Genomic DNA, 11,851 nt, shown 5'->3' on the forward strand with positions numbered 1-11,851 from the left:
ATCTCTGTCACCAGCAAAGTACCTAGCACACAGCAAAAACTCAAAAACAACTCAGAACTATTAGATAAGTGAATTAGGTTGACTAATAAAGAATGTAGAGATAAGACACAGTGGAAGAAGGAGTCAGGCAAGATTCCCTGGGTTAGCCAACTATTTCACACAGGTGTGTCACAGAAGGCATCTGAAACAAATTCTGTGGAGTTTCTTTCTACTCTTTAGATCACGTGACAGTCTATGAAAGTTGAAGTACTAATCCTGTAGCTTGTCCCCCCAAAGTACTTCCTGTTCCACTTGCTGATATATGGGAATGGCTCTGAACAGTAATCCTATAAATTCACGCCATCGTTCACAAGGGGAAAATCTCCTGAAGAGAATGAAGACGTCTCACTCAGGCCAACCAATTACTTCACCTACAAAAGCCCTGAAAAAGAAAACGAAAAACAAAAAACGAAACCTCCAAGTAAGGAAGGAAGGAACGGAGGAAGGAAGGAAGGAAAAAAAAGGGAGGCAGGCAAGCTCAACTGCACATGTCACTACATTTTCCTATGTAAAAAAGCAGAACTGTCCATGTGGAAATGGAAGTTTATTTTTCCATTTCCTTAGAAAATCATCATAAAGTGGCAAACAGTACTTACTTAAGTACCACTCAGGTAAATGTTAGGTACAAGGTAAACAGCAAGTTGCTCTCAATGCAAATACACAGTACCTGTATCTCCACCAACTTTTGTTTGACAATGATATCTTAGATATCTCTGTTAAGTACTTTTTCTTTTCAATTCTAGCTAGCTACTTAACTGTGATGCCTACATACAACCGCTTCAGTTCCAAAGAGTAAATGTCCATGTTTATGAGGTCACTAATTGCAACTATACAATGTGCTTAATAGATTAAAATGGAACATACATTGTGTGTCGAATTCCTTTAAAACCACCACCGAAGTTTTTTTGTTTGTTTGTTTGTTTCTGCCTATATTACTGTCTTCGCTAGAACTATTTTCTAGGGATGACTTAGCACCAATAAAAACCTATGATCAGGAAATGCTAGTATAAAAGACAGGACAGCCTATAGAAAGTTAAGAATATGGAAGCAAGTATCTATCTTATTTTTATACCATAGATTTGAATGTAATTAATTTCTTTTATTTTTTAAAATTTATTTGATAGAGAGAGAGAGAGAGATCACAAGTAGGCAGAGAAGCAGGCAGAGAGAGAGGGGGAAGCAGGCTCTCCACTGAGCAGAGAGCCCGATGCGGGGCTCAATCCCAGGACCCCAGGATCATGACCCGAGCGGAAGGCAGAGGCTTTAACCCACTGAGCCATTCAGGTGCCCCTGAATAATTAATTTTTAAAGGTAGACTTCCTCAACTTAAATCCTTATGTAATTGATTACTGATCTGTTACATATAAGATGAACTCTGCTGTAAAGGACAAAAAAGCAAAAATTTGCTGACCTAATTATTATTGGCATTAAGTGACCCATCTGAAAGGTTCTGAAAATACGTTAAGTTTTTAAAATAATGGCATTTGAAGAAAACAAAAATGGTCTTTGAAGAAAACAAAAATTACATAAATAATCCTACAAACTACATATTGACTTTGCTAAAAGAAAAACTATTTAGCTATAGAAACAACACTGAAAAGACCAATATAGATTTCATAATCCTCTCTACAATATTATTATTTATCTAATGATTAATGGCTAGACTTCCAATGCCTCATGGCTTTATTTTACAGACTGTACACAAACTGCACGTGTTAAGAATAAAGTGTATTTATTACCTCTAGGGTTGGAGATTTCATATACATACTACAAAATGTTCTAAACATACTTTTTATTCATTCATTCATTCATTCATTCATACTGTTTAGCAGTAACCACAGTAATTGGATTTATATTTTAGTAATAAATTACTTGTATTACTTACAATGCAGGAAAAGTTCTGAAGTTTACTGGGTGATGGATAAACAAATGGTATTTGTTAGTATGTTAAAATACTATTTATGCAGATAGCACTTAATACTAATTAGTAGAGTAAAATATCCTACAACAATCACATTAATTCACTCAATAGATTAAGATTAAAAAACTTAGGAAAGATCAAAGCACAAAATCATAGTTAATCCAGTAATAAACATTGGGAAAATCAGCACTATATTCCTTTTAAATGTGAAACAGACACAGAAGAGTATTACTGAAATACCTTAAAAAATATTAACTAGGAACTTAAAACAGAAAAGGTACAAAGATCATTTTATATAAAGTAGCACAAGTTTTATGGTATTATATTTAACCTCATATTTAAGGTGTTTTCAAATACGATCCGTGGCAATTTTCTAATTAGAAAGAACTTAATTATGAGCATGGACTACTTTCAAATTGAAAATACAGGCTTCTTCACAGGAAAGGGTAAGGAAAATACAAAGAAGTCACATGTTTATTTTGTGATTAAAAAATGATGATGATGCTTTGTTTATTTCATCCTTGGTCCAAAGAGTAAGAGTAATTAAACAGTAGAGAAATTATTTCCTTTTCTTTCTATTTTTTGAGGAAAAATAAAGTACCCTAAAGGAAAAACCTAACAAAATTCCAAATGTAAAATTACTTCTAATTATTTAAGCTATATGTCTTATGTAACTACAAGAATTTGCCTTGTTCTATTTGAAAGATTAATACTTTAAAAAATTAAACTTGACTAAACAGAAGGCACTCAATATGAAGCTAACATGAAAAAGTTACAGGGAAGAAAACATGCCTTGAAAAGCAGAAGATTATCATAGGATATATTCTGCATTTTGACTACTTATTGATGCCTATTAGGTTCAAAGTCAGTAAAGTACTAAGTAACATAAAAAATACAGATAATGTAGTTAAAACTACCATTCAAGATAAGTATTAGTATATATTATTTTTCTAAAGAAAAGTCCTAAGCTCAAAGAGTTTGAGTGGTCAATCTAAGGCCACATACTTATAGCCAGCAATACAACCCAGGAGTTTAACTTGTGCTCATTGACTTCAAAGCCCAGGTCTTTTCTTATTAAACCTGAGTGAACCCACCGTGGTAAACTTAAGATATTTAGTTAAAGGGGTAGAGATTGACAAGTTGACAAGAGAGACCAACTCAAAATCAAAAGTAATATTCTCTTGCTGACAGAATCAAAACTAAGTAAACTCCCCTCATCTCTTATCTCTCCAGTACATATCAGAATTACTGTTTTTGTTGATTGTCTAACTAAGCAAATCTCGCCTGGTGTGAGAATCGTCTTCTACAAGGTCAAGTTCTTGATTTCAAGTTTTCGTTTGTATTGGCAAGTATTTTCTCTCATTGATAGGGAATGGAAAATCATTCCACTGAACAGCCATTGGCTCTATACTGATGAAACAAGCCTGCCCAGCTGGCAAGATGACAAGCAGCAAACCTGTGATGCGCTCAGTTTTGCTGACACCAAAACGGTTAACATTAAGATAGGCCCAAAGAAATTTTCCTTAATATAAATGTTAAGAGTAAAACTTCAAGCTAAAACTCAAAATAATAGTATTATCTATTAATTCAAATAGAAGTATGGTTAATAAACCAGGGAATAAGTAGATTTTAGTAATTGAAAGGACTCTTTCACACACTTTTGGGGAAGGGGCAATAATTTGCTGTCATTCTCCCGGAACATGTCTTCTGCACCAGCCAAACAGGCAAGTTAAAGGGTCAGAATTACCCCCCAGAAATGTTCAAGACTTTGCTGGTAGCACTAATCTCTCTAATATATCTAGGAATGTGGCATTGCTTTGACTGACTATTTTGGCAAGGTTGGGTGGAGGGATCGGATGCAAGGATCACACACTTTGAGGAATGAATTCTTTTGAATAATTTTTTAGTAACAACCAACATTCATTTATTTCCACCAAAATCTTCGTTAAATTTTACACTACTCTTGCTTCTCTCCTGTATCTTTCTCTGCAGGACCTTCCCAACCTCTATTATTTGACTTCTGTGACTTTTGCTAGGACTGTTTTTGTTTTTCTTAAGTGAAACAAGAATGCCATTTTCTTTAACAATGCAATTAAAATACTACAAATTCTTACCATGCTCTCATCTATGTCCTACCTGTTTGTGGATAAATCAGACTTTCCTTCTGAAGCCAAACTGTGGGAATATTCCTTTTTAGTGGTAGGTTGTTACAGTTCAAAACAAGTCAACAAAAGACTGTAAGAATATCAAAATATTAAATTGTATTCCTATCTCATTTCTAAAACAGTACTGGAATACACTAAATTTGAATATAAAACAATTTGCTCCTATATACCTTTGAAGAACATTTTTTTAAAACCCAAGAAATATTTTGTATAAACGACTAAGTATCTTAGAACTTGAGGAAATCTTAGGTTTTAAGAAAGCTAAAATTAGGGACGCCTGGGTGGCTCAGTGGTGGGTTAAAGGTTCTGCCTTTGGCTCAAGTCATGATCCCAGACCCGCACTGGGCTCTCTGCTCAGCAGGGAGCCTGCTTCCTCCTCTCTCTCTGCCTGCCTCTCTGCCTACTTTCTCTCTGTCAAATAAATAAAATCTTAAAAAAAGGAAAGAAAGAAAGAAAGAAAGCTAAAATCACTATTCATTAGGCAGAGGATAACTTGCCACAGAACAGGAAAAAGCTGGCTGATGTTAAGATTTAAACATACGAAAAATGGTTACTGTTGAAGCAGGGTGGGCTGGGATGTTTTTTCTGTGAAAACACGAATATTCCCCACATAATAAGCATGTAACAACGTGACTGAGCCCATTTAATTCATAAAGCCTGTATAAAGCTATAGTTTCATTGAAAGTGCTTTAAAGAGAAAGATAAACTTATCTTTTAACAGTTAAGAGCATGTAAGTATAAGTGTGTGTGAATTATTTTTTCTATTCTTATAAACACTGCTATTCACTTTTTCACTTGAATGTCAACAACTTCATAGGAATAGGTTAATAAATGCCAATCTAGCTGCAAATTACTGATTTCTTCCTTTCAATTTCTGTGGTATTTTTCAAATTTTCAGCTAGATTTAAAAAAAAGGACTTTCAGGAGACCTTGCCTGACACCCCAGTCTGTGCTTAAACTAGAGATTCAAAGACTTAAACCCAGTAGTCACTTTTCAAACTCAAAAGTGGCTTACCACCAAAATAAGTTGTGATACACAGAAAAACTAAGAACCATTCAACATATAACACCCAGTATTTCTTGAGGTCTTAACCAGAGGCCAACCACTGAAGATATGGTGAAGTCAAAACTGAAATGAAAATAAACCATGATCTGTCCCTGAGAAGCTCAGTTAGTGATCTTCCAGAATAAAAATGAAAAACAAATACTTCAATTTGACTGGCTATTCCACTTTCCCCTCAAAAAAACTCATCAACAATTTGTACTCTTTTATCTCTGTAAAATTTTCCTTAATACTTTGTGAATTCTTTAGATTAACCCCTTCACACAATAAAGGAGTAATAAATAATGAAAAGAGCAAACATTTATCGAATGCTTTAGCATATGCCAGGCTATACTAAATGTTTCACAACTATTGCATAAATTGGAATCTTAACACACTATTTATATTTGTCAAAATGCTGAGATCCAGCTCGTCAATCTTAATAAGCTTTGTCACAATGTTCTGTCACCAGAAAAACACTGTTTACCTGATATCACATTGACTAGGCAACTGTACCAATTTCCCAGACAGTACTAGTGACTGTTAAGTTACAGGTGCATTTTAATTAACCTTTGCTATCAGACAAGAATGCTTTAGTTGTTCAAATGAAATATATATTATACAATGCCCCACAGTGTTACCAGAGCTTCTTGGAAGGGTCACCAACTTCAACTGTATTTGTTTGACAGAACTTTCTGGTAAGCAGCAAACAAAAATGTTACAACTTACCTAGCCCCTTCTATATAGCAGATAATTGACACAAAGTGTATAATTTATAATCACATCAACCGTAGTGATAGTATGCTCCTTTTAGACAGAACAGAACAAGTTCAGAGAGGCTACAAAATTGTAATCCTCTCTGAATCACAAAGCTAGTCAGTGGCAAAACGAGGATAGCAGACTCTAGATTTTCTACTGAGCAACAAAGCATTTTTCTGAAGTATGAACAATAGGAAATTGCTATCAATGGAAACTATAACTCTAAAGTACAAACATAATTGTGTTTCAAAGGTTATAAAATATATTCTTAAAGAAAAAAAATTGCAAGTTTTTGTTTTTGAAATCAAGGATAATATTGAGCATACAGTTCTGAAAACAGCCAATAAACAATGTCCATTCTCAACAAATTTTTGTTTTATTTTTCTCCACAGGACTTTTTCACCCAAGACATATTAATTTTACTCATTTGTTTTTCACTACCAAAATGTAAACTATGTAAGAACAGAAATTCTATATCAGTCACTGCTGCTACCTCCAACATCGCAAAGGTTCCTGGCACACAGTAAGTGCTCAATAAATATTTGTGAAACAAATAAAAGCTTGGCACCCAGTAGGCATTTAGTAAATATTAGTGTCTTTTTCTTTCCTTTACTATGAAAGAAACACTAAAAAGATATTAAATTATTAAAGGTCAAAAAATTCATTGTTCCCTTGATAACCAAATTTTGAACTGGAACAGATTAGAAATGCAACAATTTATTAAAATTTAGCATTAAAAATATTACAAAGCAAATCAAAAAGACATTCAGCAATTTACTGCGCATCAAGAGAGAAGAGGGGGGTCTACATAAATTGTATTTTGAAAAAATGCTCTTTTAAGTGCCTAAACTTTAATCGATTTTCATAGGTATGTTTTGTGACATTAATATCTATGATTTTAGTTTGTGGCAATTCTGACTTGGATCTCCTGAAATATCAACTTGTCACCTGACACTTTTTACTGTGCTTTTTACAGTAGCTCATTCCTTTTCTGAGGATTAAGAAATTAGAAACTAAGCATAAAGTGACTATATAAAAATCAGAGTGAAAGGCTAAATGAAATGCTTAACTTTAATGCTAGAAGGTTACTTTGTACTAAACATTGTGTTTTCAGGGATGGAATACTTAGAAAACAAAGAAAAAGCCATTCTTAAGCTATGACTTTATCAAGATCACAGTCAGGTTTAGTGGTCAACAAAAGAGAATGCTGAAAGTACAATTCTAGCTACCCCTAAGAGTACTTCCTCAGGTTTTTTAACTTTCTGATTAAGCAAAGTCCTTGATTTTATAGGACCAGAATCACAAGAAATGAAATGTCAAACTACTGTAAGTGTTTTCAAAATATGAGCCAGAGGTAAATAATATGAACAAATTTCCATAATTTAAATGTCTCCAAATCCTTACCACTTTGATACAGGTTTACTTATTTCATTTTTAATAAAGATTTTATTTATGTATTTGTCAAAGAGAGAACACAAGCAGGGGGAGTGGCAGGCAGAGGGAGAGGCAGGCTCCCACCTGAGCAAGGAGTCCAAAGCAGATTTGATCCCAGCACCCTGGGATCGCTACCTGAGCTGAAGGCATAAACTTAACCAACTGAAGGTTTAAAATAAGATGACATACATATGGTCAGAGGCTATCAAAAGATTCAGAGCAAATCTTGGTACAGTTCAGCATGATCATTTTCCTATGCTTGGCAGCTACCACTACCCACATCTACATATTTCTAGCTACCCAAAACTGTTCATCTAATAATCCCTTATTTTCTCCTCATTACTATTTTGCCCCAGTCTTTGCGTTTGCTTCTGTAATTAGTTCATAAGCCTTCTATTACAGACAGTCCCAATTCAGATGGATCAAATAAAGATGGCATAAGTGAAACAAAGGAAAAGTGCTACTACTGTTCTCTGGGTCATAGGAGCCTAGCCAGGTAGAGAGATAATGGAATTGAAGCCTTTCTGAATTACAGTTTAATTTACAAACTTTACAAGTTGGAAAGATTATCAGACACTTTTTTCTAAACGATCTATAAGAGACAAAATTCCCTCAAGTATGTTGATGATTGTTAAAAAAAAATAAACTTTTAGTCTTCATCAGTTTATGTCTCTTAAAAAATGTTCAGAAAATTCAGACATCCCTCAAGGAATTTGTGGCATGAAATGTATAGTTTCATGTAAATGATCTACATTACACCTATTTTTCAAAATGCGGTGTGTTCACAGATATATGTGTACATTTCATCCTGAACAGTATTGAGAAAAGAATTTTCCTTACAGAGAAAATGATAGAAATAGAATAAACTTTTACTTGTATAATGTTAAGGCAATTACCCACGTTACTAATACTAAAGAAGGAATACTCATTAACATAATTGGGGACTGGGGAGTGTCTACCTAACTGCAGAGTTTAAAAACCTCATTTCATTAGATATAATAACTGTATGCAAGTCTTAAAACAATCCTTAATTGAAGCCAAATACTTCTTTCCACTAAAGAGAGGACCAAACATAGATGTTATTTCAATCAAACAGGACTGATTTAAGTCAAAATATATTTTTCAGGAAACGAATCAGATGAGATGCCCATCATTTACCCAGTTCTTAATGAGTTAAAAAAGCACAGGCTCTCCTATTTAATCAGTTCACCAAAGCGGGGTGAATAACTATAGTTCATCAGTGTCCTGTGAGAATACTTTTAAACTCAGAAAGTCATACCACGTACCCAAGAGAAAAAAATGAAATAATGGAGTATATTCAGTGGATGACTTACTTATCTAATTAACACATTCAACTTTCAGTTGATCCTTTAAAGATTTAAATCGTAAGACCCTATATTAGAAACTGATTAGATAAAAAGGAGGAAAAAAAAAAACCCAAAACAAAAGAAAAAACCAAAAAAAACCCCAACAGAAGTTCTGAATCACTGGAATTTTTGTTCTATTTCCTGTTAACACACTGATGGTACCATCACTCAATATATTTGTTCCATATATGTTTTTAAATGCTTCAGGATCCCTTTTAAACTAACGTGGCCCTAATTTAATTCGTAGCTCATTTATCTGACAATTCCTTCCATTGTTTCTAATTTAAGTGCTCGGCCAAAACATACAATAAGATGAAAAGCATGCCCTCTTTTATTAGAAAATGCAATGGTTCCAAAACTAAAGTTTCAAACTGCAGGGTTTATTAAAACCAATCACGATTTCACTGTCGCAAAAAAAGGGGGCCAGTACTCTGCTACTGTAAGAAGAAAAGTGTGGTAACCAGTTAATAGTGTAAAAACTGAAAGCAAAAATTCTATTCCATGCCCACCAAAATTCCCAGCCAACTCTGATATTGCATAATGAGCAAGATTCTCTGAGTGAGCTAAAGCACAGACCAGTTCCTTTTATAAAAAGGGAATCAACCTGACCCTAAAATTTGACACTTTGAAATCTTACCTAAAACAGACAAAATGGATGCAAAATTATACTGCCTCACTGTTGCCTCCAATACGACCTTAGTGTTCAAGAACTTTCCAGTGAATAAAATGCTCTTGAAAACAGCCTCAAACTGGGGACCTGAATTTCATGAACTACTGAGAAACCCCTGTGAAGCTGCAAATTCCCTCCGCTCTCCTGGAAACCCCTCTTATCAGAAACATTTGAAGAATTTCTCCACAACAATTAAGCGGACTTGAAGAATGGAAACCTAACATCTCAAATATACTATATATGGAATGAAACGTAGCCAAACACATAAATACAAACACACGTTCTCTGAAACCTTGATACACAACTCTGCCGGAGCAATTCGACAGCATCACCAACAGAAAGATACACCTGTCACCTGTTCAGCAATACCCAGGTCCTTTCAGCCTCCCAGCTACAACCACAATCTTAGGGTTGGAGTTCGTATGGACAGAACACTAGAATTCCCCAGTGAAATCAGGGGGCCACATATTCACAGCGGGGCTTGCTCCCCATTTCAAGAAGGCTGCAGAAAACCAACACTGCAAAGGGAGCGAAGTTCTCCCCCACCCACCGTCCCCACACATCTCTTTCACTCTCTCCCCCCACCACCCTCGCTAAGTCATCTTTATCCGGACCATGGCTCCCCAAAAAGGAGTTTTCCTTTCCCCCACCCCCATCTCACACATGCCTGAGGGGCGGGCCGGGGGCAGCGGTGCAGGCAGGGGCCCTCCCCACCCCCTGGCACCCTCCCCTACCCGGGGCTCTCCCCGGCTCCCGACTCCAATGAATGCCCCCCTCCCCCTACACACATACTCCCCGGAGTCCAGGCCCGGCCCGAGGCTCCCCACCCCCACTCGGTCGGGAGGACTTTGGGGGGCCTCCCACTCTGCCTCGCCACTGGGGGAGGAAGGAGGCGGAGGGAGGAAGAGTGAGAGGAAGAAGTGGGCGCCCCGCAAGGGCCCAGCGAGTCAGCAGAGCCCCTTCCAGACGAAGGGGGGGTTCGGGGAGTTGAGGGGAGAGCCGGGACTGGGGATCCCGCCGAGGCCCGGCAGTGCTGTCCGTTTACCCTTCGCCGCCGCCGCTTCCCCCTCCTCCTCCTCGGCCGCCGCCGCCGCCTCTCCCACTAGGGCAGCCGTCTCCACCGTCGCCGCTGCCGCCTCCACCACCACGGCTGCCGCCAGCGCCGCCGCCGCCGCCTCCGATTCCACCCGGCAGGGGGGACACCTCAGCCCTCCCTCCCTCCCCGCTCAGCCCCTCGGATCGGCCGCCGCCGCCAACTCCCTCGGGCCGCTGCCGCCGCTGCTCGTGGCTGAGGGGGAGGGGAGGAGAGGGGGTCGGGCTGGGTCGCCCCGCCGGCGGCTGCTGCAGATCAAAAACGCTGGCTGGGTGGCGTCGCCGCTCCCCGCTCCTCGGCTCCGGCTCGCTCGGCCTCCCCACCTCCCTCTGCCCCCACCCCCCTCGCGCTCGCCTGCCCTCCCCCCACCCCCCCAGCTCTCGCTCGCTCTCGCCGCGGCTCCGCCAGCCCAGTGCAAATCAAAATACTGTCACACAATATGGCGGCGCAGCCGCCGGCAAACACCGCGAGATCTGCGGCCGTTGCTGAGGCGGCGGCTGTGACGAGGCCTCCCCCAGCCGGCTGGCGGCGGCGGCGGCGGCCGCGGCGGCGTGGGGATGCTCTTTCTCCGCCCTGCACCCCTCCCCCGACACTCGCAGACTCCACGCCCGATTAGCGAGCCGGAGCGAGAGCCCTGATCCGCAACGCGAACTGGCCCTGGCCGCCGCCGGGGCAGTGCCAGAGGGGCAGCCGGCGCATAGAGCACGGGGAGGGCCCGGGAGCCTACGTTTTCAAATCCCGACCTCTCATACTTTGGAGGGCTGTGTGTGTGTGTGTGTGTGTGTGCGTGTGCGCGCGCGCGCGCGCGCGCGTGTGCGGAGAAAGTGCAAGTTCCCCCACCCCACGGGGGCCGGTAGCAGTTCGCGCTGAAATCTGCTCGGCCCGCCCGGAAGCGGGCGGCGGGACCTGCCCCGGGTCGGCCGAGCCCGCGGGTGGGGGCCTAGTGCTCGGGGCTGGGGGCGGCTCCGGCGCCGCGGTCGCTCCGCGCCTCCCGCGGGCCGGGGCCGCCGGGGGCAGCAGGTGGGCACGCGGCGGAGGCGGTGTCTGGCCGCGGTGAGGCCGGGACACACCCCCTTGGAGCCCGGAGCGACGGGGCCGGAGCCCTGAGTCTCAGAGTGTATGTGGGAGAAGTCTTGGAAGCCTCGGGACTCCCACCGATGAGACTTGAAAAGAGTCGGACTTCGAGTTTTCTAGAGCGCTTGGGGAAAAAAAAAAAAAAAGAAAAAAAATTAAATGCTGCAAGAGTTTTGTTGTTCCGATTTTATTTTAATTGCACGTTCCTAGAAGTCCTAGAAGCAGAGCCAAAGACACTTTAACTTGGGGGGGGGGGGAGAAGGGGAGACTTGTTTCTATCATCTTAA

General features: G+C 40.1%; 1 protein-coding gene across 1 annotated transcript in view; it reads right to left on the bottom strand.

The window, feature by feature from the left end:
• TAB2 (TGF-beta activated kinase 1 (MAP3K7) binding protein 2) overlaps positions 1-10,516 on the bottom strand; it is a 91,323-nt gene extending 80,807 nt beyond the window's left edge. The window contains exon 1 of the mRNA XM_080805597.1: positions 10,443-10,516. The gene's annotated coding sequence lies outside the window, so the exon portion shown is untranslated. The remainder of the gene's footprint in view (positions 1-10,442) is intronic.
• Between the last annotated feature and the right edge of the window lie 1,335 nt (positions 10,517-11,851).

This window comes from Martes martes (genome assembly GCF_963455335.1).
Source record: "Martes martes genome assembly, chromosome: 6".
NCBI classification, from domain to species: Eukaryota; Metazoa; Chordata; class Mammalia; order Carnivora; family Mustelidae; genus Martes; species Martes martes.